The 8,744-nt window shown below is 40.3% G+C and overlaps 1 pseudogene; it reads right to left on the bottom strand.

The window, feature by feature from the left end:
- Positions 1–5,327: 5,327 nt before the first annotated feature.
- LOC103213064 lies at positions 5,328–5,754 on the bottom strand (annotated as a pseudogene).
- Between the last annotated feature and the right edge of the window lie 2,990 nt (positions 5,755–8,744).

Here is an 8,744-nt window from a genome sequence, read left to right as displayed (position 1 = left end):
GATTAACATCTTTCCTCATTGACACTTTATTTTTGGCCCTTTTCCATATTCAGCGAATAAGCTGGCTGTTCCCTGGGGTAGGATTTTAATTAATCCATGGGTGGAATAAATTCTTCCAAAGAATGTCCTTCTTCAACCCAATGTTTCTCAAACTATGTTGTTGTTGTTGTTATGTGCTGTCGAGTCGACCCCGACTCATAGTGACCCCTCCTTGGGTTGCCGAGGCAGTATCACTACGGAAGTAGGATTGCCCAACCTTCCTTTCGAGGAGTGGCTGGTGGGTTTGAACCACCAGCCTTCTGGTTAGCAGTCAAGTGCTTTAGCCACTATGCTACCAGAGCTCCTTTCTCAAACTATAGACATTGGCATATTTTTCTTCCTGATTTTTGCCATATTAATTTGCCACTGTACGGTGTTCCCCCTAATTTATTTTTATTTTATTAACTCACTTTTAAAACTTGTTATCACTAACAAAAAGAAAAATTAATGTCACTTGTAGTGAGGGAAAGATAACCATAAAAATAAGTCCAGAAGCCCTGCAGAATAGCATCCTTACCACATGTGTCTGGGCCGAAAGTCAGCCTCATGGGCCGGGGCAGATTGTATAGTGAGTGGCGGGAGTAAGGGCTGGAGGACATCGAAGAATTCCTGAATTTTCTGGTTTGCAACCTTGTCGGCACACTACTGTTTACTGGTGAGGTCGCGGTGCTTTGTACGTTTCTTGAAAGTACAAATTCCCTGACGTTGCACGTGAGTGGGATTAGGCTCCCAGAACAGTGTAGAGTCCAGGCAGCTAAGGAGCAGAGGCTCTGCCAATGCCTGCGGTGGATCCGGAATGTTTGGCCCAGCAGTTTAATAACAACTCTAATCTGCGGAGAAATCTACTGGGAGTCAGGAGCCCTGGGTTCCGGGATGAGATCTCTTAGATTTGTGCAATGAGGGTGACTGGATAAAGATGTCTGAATTCAATCTCAAAAAAAAAAAAAAAAAAAAAAAAAAAAAAAAGTACACTGGAAACAAAGACATTGTTAAAAAGCTTTAAAAATATAAAATATCAACAGTGCAAAACAAGCAATGATAAACCTGATAGATTTACATATTTGTACACCTAAAAAGAGTTCTTCAATGAAAAGACTACATCTATTTTTAGCAGTGGAAGAATATTTAACTTATTAGTACTTAGTTCCACCTAAAATCATGTCATTGTCTACAGTTTGGAAAACAACTTTTCTCCAAGGCAGTGAGGGAAAAGCTTGGCATTTCCAATCAGACAGAATTGAGTTTGATATCTAGTTCCAGCTCTTACTCATCCCTCACAGTAGAAGGAGGATGATAATAACTACTTCGTAGGCATGCTGTGAGGCCAAAATGTAATCACTGGAAAGCATTTAGGATATATTTAGGCAATTGTAGTTTTACTCACTTCTACCAATATGATATTTCTAAATGATTCCCAGCTTGGGAGTATTTCGTCCTGGGAGGAGAAAGGCGTAATAAAACACAGAATCACAGAATTTGAAAAAATGGAAGAGATTGCTCAGGGGAAAAAAAAAAAAAATGATGTTTTGTGTTGTATTTATTTTCCATTCAAAATAAAAATAGCTTTATTGAGTCCCATGGGAAAAATGGGATAACTTATATTATATATTTCATTAACCCAGAATCACGTCAATGAGAAAATTGTCACTGTTTATAGTCATTCAACGTTGATATCTGGCATATATGAAAAGCAATATTTATTTATTTAGCTTTAAATTAAAACTAGGCCAAAGAGCTTCACAGGACTCCTGAACTGCTATAGCCCCTTGTTTCATAGCCCGCTCCCCTAACTAAAAAAACGATTGTCATCAAGTTGATTCTGATTCATGTTGACCTCGTGTGTGTCAGAGTAGAGCTGTGCTCCACAGAGTTTTCAATAGCTGATTTTTTTTTCAGAAGTAGATCGCCAGGCCTTTCTTTCAAGCCACCGCCAAACTTTTGACCATCTCTCGAGAGCAGGGAGTCGTCTAGAATAATAGAATGCTCAATATGGAAGGAGTTTCAAGGCTCATCTATTTCAGGGGTCAGGCAGCTAACACAAGAATAATGCAGGCCTGAGGGCACTGTGAGAACCAGACTGTATAACCAACTGGAAAGAGGGCAGCAGCCACTCAGTTCCAGCTAATTGTCCTTTTGCAAGACTTTGGACTCATTGTTATCAGATCTGACTTCTAAAGAGAATCCAGAAATTTAGATTTTTATGTGAAAATTTCCTTATATATTGGTCCAATAAACAACAAACTTAACACACACACACACACACACACACACACACACTCCTCTTTGCAGTCCAAATGAGATATGCCTATGGTTCTCATCTACTCTGAGTGTTGCCTTATTGGTGCCTCTGATCTGGTTCAATTGTCTTCCATCATAGATGAGGAGATGGAGTTTCAAAAGGAGAAGTGGCTTAACCAAGATCATATCAGAAATCTCTCTTCTAAAACCTCCTATGAAAAGCTGACAGATCTTTCATTTAAAACAAAATTATCATGGGATAAAGCTGGAATCTGATAATTTAGAGAACAATAATTCTGAGCACAGATCTCCGTTTAATTGTCTGTAATGTACATTATCCAAGCTGGTGGGCGCCCAAAGTTAAGAAAGTGGGTCCCTGCAATGAGGAGTTTGTAGGGTAAGGTTAGAAAGCAAAATGGAAATATTATTTGGTGCAAGATTCTTCTAGAGAGGAGCTTCTACTGAAAAATCAAGGACCGGCAGTTGAAGCAATATGGGGGTATGCTAGTGATCTACCCAGAGTCCCAGAGAAAGAGCTGAGGGAGATAGTGCACTTTATTTGCAATTCCATGGAAGGAAAACCCACACACATTCTGTATTAATCTTTGAGGATGGATTAATTTATGGATGTGGCATTCACTAATGTCACAAATAACGGTTGATCCCTTTTTATATATAAGTCATTTGCATTAGGCAAATCTATTGCAAAAGACTTCTTTAAAGTATTAAAAGCCAAAAATGTCACTTTGAAGACTAAAGTGCATCTGACCCAAGTGATGATCTTTTCAACTGCCTCATATGTATGTGAAAGCTGGACAGTGGAGGAGGAAGACGGAAGAATTGACCTATTTGAATTACGGTATATGGGCGAAGAGGGTTGAATATGCTGTGGACTGCCGGAAGAATGAACAAATCTGTCTTGGAAGAAGTGCAGTCAGGATGCTCCTTAGAAGTGAGGATGGTGAGGTTTTTATTTCATGTACTATGGACAAGTTATCAGGAGGGACTGATTTATGGAGAAGGACATCATGCTTGGTAAAGTAAGGGGCCAGCGAAAAAGAGGAAGACCCTCAATGAGATGGATTGACACAGTGGCTCCAACATACTTACTATGGTGAAGACGGCACTGGGTTGAGCAACATGTATAACATGTTCTGTTATACATAGGATTGCTATGAATTGGAGAAGTTGGCTGCACCTAACACAACACTCTCAAGACACTGGGGATACAGCCTGAGAAAGAAAACAAAATCCTTGCCCTCAAATGACTTTTATCTTAAAGGGTTGAATGAGCCACTAAGGCAGTTCTCAACTGGATAAATAATGGATCAATTTTCTCTTTTGGTCATGCCAACAAAAACAAGAAAGTTCATAGTGGCATCAGAAACAATAAGTTGGCTCTTTCACACCGAGGCCAATATTCTATTGCCATGGTGATGATATGCTTTATGGTGTGGTGTATTGCATAGACTTTTGTATTTTTAATCAAAGCTCTTAAAATACCAGGAGGCAAAAGATATGGTTAACAGGACCAAAGCAAGGGGACCAATATAAATTTACTTCTTTACTGCCCATGCTTCCTTAGAAAAATATCTCCAACCCAGCACAAACAGGGCGTGGACCTAAATTAAGCCCGTGGTCAGCTTTGCTGGGGAGAGACATAGTTCTGTAAGTGATTCGTCTTCAGCCCTGTTGGCTCTGGCAGATTTATATGGGTTATATTTTCACATACAAATTGTTCTTGAACAATTTCTTCACTACCTGGAACACTGATCCCTCCTCCCTGGCCCCTGTCAGATGTGCCCATCTGCTGTCTCCCACCCAGATTTTTTCTTTAATAACAAAGTAATTGTTGACATTGTAAGAAAAATCCAATTCTCAGTTGGAGTTTATGTTCCAGAGGGTCTCTCTTTTGGGAGAAAGTCAGTGGCGGATAGAGTTGCACATTCCTGACATGGGGGCCAGCTCCCTCTAAAGCCTGCATTACCATGAAACAACTGCTCTGCTCTTTCCAGCTGGTTCTCTTTTCTTTCCTGGGAGAGATTAACAAAGACTGATGCTTCTTGTTCTGCAAAGACCCTTTCCCCTCCCTTCTAAGTGCCAGGGCTGCTGAATGGAGCAAGGGTAGCAGAGAATCATTGTGAAGATTTCTAACTATTATTAATTCACTGGAAGCTCTGGTAGCGTAGTGCCTAAGGCACTTGATTGCTAGCCAGAAGGCTGGTGGTTCAAACCCACCAGCTACTCCTCGGAAGGAAGGTTAGGCAATCTACTTCTATAGTGATACTGCCTTGGAAACCCAAGGAGGGGTCGCTATTAGTCGGGTCCGACTCAACGGCACACAACAACAACAACACAACATTAGATTCATTCCTGGTAGGTGAATCTAACGCAAAGCCAGTTGCTGCTGAGTTCGTTCTGAACCTGTGGCGACCCTATGCATGTCCATGAGAGCAGACCTGTGGTCCATAGGATTTTCAACAGCTGCTTTTTTGGAAGTAGATTACCAGGCCTTTCTTCCAAGGTACATATGGATGAACTCAAACCTCTACTCTTTCAGTTAGCCTCAAAGTGTCTTAACCATTTGCACCACCCCAAAAGCCCCTGATTTATTCTTCTGACGGCCACATCTCTTTTGCTTGGTGATTCTGGGACCTCGCACAGATCATTTCTTAAAATTGATAGTTCTTGGACAGTGAGGGGAACTCAGAAGTCATCCTGAGCATCAAACCTCACCATGGCATCCACAGATGATGGCACCCAGCCAGGCGGAACGGCCTTTATATAGATTTGTTCAAGGGTGGCGTTTATCTTCTAGTAACATAGCGGCTGATGGTGTGAAGACTGACCCTTTCAGCATATTTTATTGAGGCAAAGTCCATACTAAACTTTTTTTTTTCTTATTATTAATAGAGTATTTATTTGTCTTCCCTCTGTCAAACCCTGAGCCTATCACTTTCCCCAGGCTGCCTGGGGAGGTACAAGGCAAGGAACATATAGGGCAGACAATACACAGGAAAAAGAACTGTGGGAGGGCAAAGACGGCTCCTTCACATGGCCAAGAGGATGAGAAAGGCCACCATTAGGCAAAAGAGCCCCATGGCCTCCGAGAGGACAAAGCCCAGAGTGGCGTAGAAGAGCTGCTGCTTCAGAGAAGGGTTCCTAGCATAATCAATGATGAAGCTCCCAAAGACAGTCCCAAACCCAGCTCCAGAGCCAGCCACTCCAATTGTGGCAGCCCCAGCCCCAATGAACTTGGCTGCTGTGGCGATGTCCTGTGAAATGGCACTTGTTTGGAAGCTGCGACTAGGAATAAGTGAGGTCAGGGAACATGGGACTGTTGAGCTGCTGAAGCTCTTATCTGTCAGTGTTTCAGGTTGCTTCAGTAAGTACCACAGCAGACAGTGGGCGGCTCAGCACCTGAGAGGTGCTTCTGAACAGGGAAGGGGTGGAGACGAATTTGGCGCAGCCATACATTTTCAGGAGATGAGGGGCTGTGGTAGGAGAGCTGCTCCTAGTGCAGAGAAGACAGAAAAGTCCATACTAAATTCAACTAACAGGATAAAAGTTAATATTACTTAAGAGACAACATAGAAAAATGATTAGGAAGTTAGAATTAAATAGTCCTGGGTTTGTATCCCTACGTTATCACTTTATAACTGGGTGAATTCAGGACACAGAGTAAGCCCAGCTTTCATATGAATAAGAAGAAAGTAATAGGTCCTAGCATAAACTGTGGAGATGTTACAAGTAGGTAAAGTAGATGGTGTTTGTGAACATGGTTTCAACAGTGATTGACAATAGAAGGCACTCAATAAAAGGTAATTTTAATTCTTGGTACAAAGTCTAAATTATAGAATATTTTAAGCAAATGCATTTATAGTTAAGAAAACTCAGTTAACAAAATCTTCTTGAGGAGGCCTTTATGAGACTTGCTATACCAAAGAGATAAGACTGTTTCAGAACTGCCATATCACTTATTCATAGGACAAGGTTGTTTTGAAAATATTTTTTAAAGTTCTGAGCAAAATGCTTTTAAGACTAACTCAAGAGTAGGGTCAATACTCCCCTTGAAACCATGTTTATACATTAAGTCCTTATTTCATAATAGGTGCAAATGTACATTTCAGAAGGCTAGTGGTTCAAACCCCTCAGCCACTCCTTGGAAGGAAGACTGGACAATCGACTTCCGTAGAGATACTGCCATGGAAACCCAAGGAAGGGTCTCTGTGACTTGATAACAGTGAGTTTGGTGTTTTTGGTAAATGGTGATAAATTCTGCATTTGCAGTGTCTGAATTCCTGAGATTTTACTGTTATCCAAGGACTTAATTTCAGAGAGATCTTACATACTTTAAAGCTGCAATTACTGTAGGTTTACATCCAGTATGATTGACCTAGGGTGTGCCTTGTCAATGACATGATTTTTAGGTATAGGCCTTGGTGCTGGTTTTCATTACATGGCAACAAAGCTAATAAAAATGATAATACCTTCTGCATGTGCCCATGATGGAAATGATTTCATTCGTGATTCATAATACTGTGTGGCAGAAAAAAACATATATTATTACTCACATTTTACAGTAGAGGAAATTGAGGTTTGGAGAATTAAGTCACTAGCCTCATGACACTTGCCTCAGCTGTTTATAAACATTTACAAAACTGTTTAGTTGCTGAGTGTGTCCCTGGTTAACACGAACTGTTAAGTGCTCACCTGCTAACTGGAAGGCTGAAGTTTCCAGTCTACTCAGCAGCACCTCAGAAGAAAGATCTGGCAATCTGCTTCTGAAAGATCACAGCCCCTGAAACCCCACAAAGCACAGTTCTGTTTTGACACATGATCACCATGAGTCAGAATCTACGCAATGGCAACTGGTTTGGCTTTTTTTTTCTTCTTTGTTGCAAAAGTCTTTAGGAAACTGAAATGTCCTTTGGAAAAGAAAACAATGATCCAGATAACAGCATAGCTAGTCCTGCTCTGCTGTCCTGCCTTAACATTCACTGATTCTGGTGTTTCTCAATTAGACAAATGGGCCAAATGGCCATTAGACCAATTTTATAACCATCCCCCGCTTTTTTCCAGTCTCCTAGATATATTGGAAACCTTTACGTAAAACAATGTTGCATATTCATACCTCTCACTGATTTTGAGCAGGACCTAGCTAGCTAAAGAGATATATAACTGAACATTATTTAGTACTTTATGGTATACAAAGCACCTCCAAATATACAGGCGTGCTTTTACTGCACTTTGCTTTATTGCACTTCCCAGGTATTGCATTTTTTACAAATTGAAAATTTATGGCAATCCTGAATTGAGCAAGTCTATCGGCACCATTTTTCCAACAGCATCTGCTCATTTTGTGTATCTCTGCCACATTTTAATAATTCTCAAAATGTTTCAAACTTTTTCATAATTGTACTCTTAATAGATTACAGTGTAATGTACACATAACTTTTATATTCACAAGGAACAAAAAAATTCATGTGACTCATTTATTACAATATTTGCTTTATTGCAGTGGTCTGGAACTGAACCCTTAATATCTCCAAGGTACCCTTGTACATGCTTATTTCACTGTGGCACTGAAACCTACTTGGCACTTCATCAACATTGGTTGAGTGGATAAATAAACAACACTATCTGCAAAGTAGGTATCTTTATCCTTATTATATAAATGAGAAAACTGAGAGATTAGGTGATATGTCTGGGGTCATGAAACTTGAATAAAGTTATCTGACTCTGAATCTGGTGACTTTGCCTTTACACCAACGCATGCACTCATTGACACGTTGTCATTGCATCACAGAAGCCTACTTTTAAAGCTACAATGAGACTTAGACCATATCCAGTCCATGCTTTTCATTTATCTATAAAGAAAGTAGAACCCAGAGGAGTTTAAAGTCAAATGTACATGGAAAACAGTCTCTCTTCCACTGAAGAGACATGAATTTTATCTTATTTTAATTTATAATATACAAAATCTTAGAGATTCACAAAAAGTACCCAGGAAATATGCAGGCATTCAAGAAAGGGAAAGGTGAGGTAGCTTAAAAAAGAAAGGGGTATGTAGTAGAGTTGCAGCAACCAATTCTAACCAAATCTAACCAATTCTATATGAGGGTTAACACTATAAAATTTTATTTCTCACTCAGCTAACAGTCCAATGCAGGTGGTGCTGATTAGGAACAATGGGTAGTTGCCCAATGCAATCACTCAGCTGTCTAGGTTGATGGAGTCTCTACCATTTTCAATGTGTGGCTTTTCAGATCATCTGGACATTGAGCAAGTAGAAGGGAGAGAAGTATTGGGGGCCACTTATAGGAGGTTTTCAGGGGCCAGACCAGGAACATATCACTTCTTTCCACATGTCATTGTCTGGAACTCAACACGTGGCTATATGACATCAAAGGAGATTGGGAAATGTAGTCTATTATGCTCATAAGAAGAAGAAAGAAATTTAGCAT

The sequence above is a fragment of the Orycteropus afer genome, unplaced genomic scaffold, assembly GCF_000298275.1.
Source record: "Orycteropus afer afer isolate SDZICR_OR568_19922 unplaced genomic scaffold, OryAfe1.0 scaffold00016, whole genome shotgun sequence".
In the NCBI taxonomy this organism is placed as follows: domain Eukaryota; kingdom Metazoa; phylum Chordata; class Mammalia; order Tubulidentata; family Orycteropodidae; genus Orycteropus; species Orycteropus afer.
Note: the sequence above shows the minus strand (reverse complement) of the source record. Positions and strands in the feature narration are given on the sequence as shown.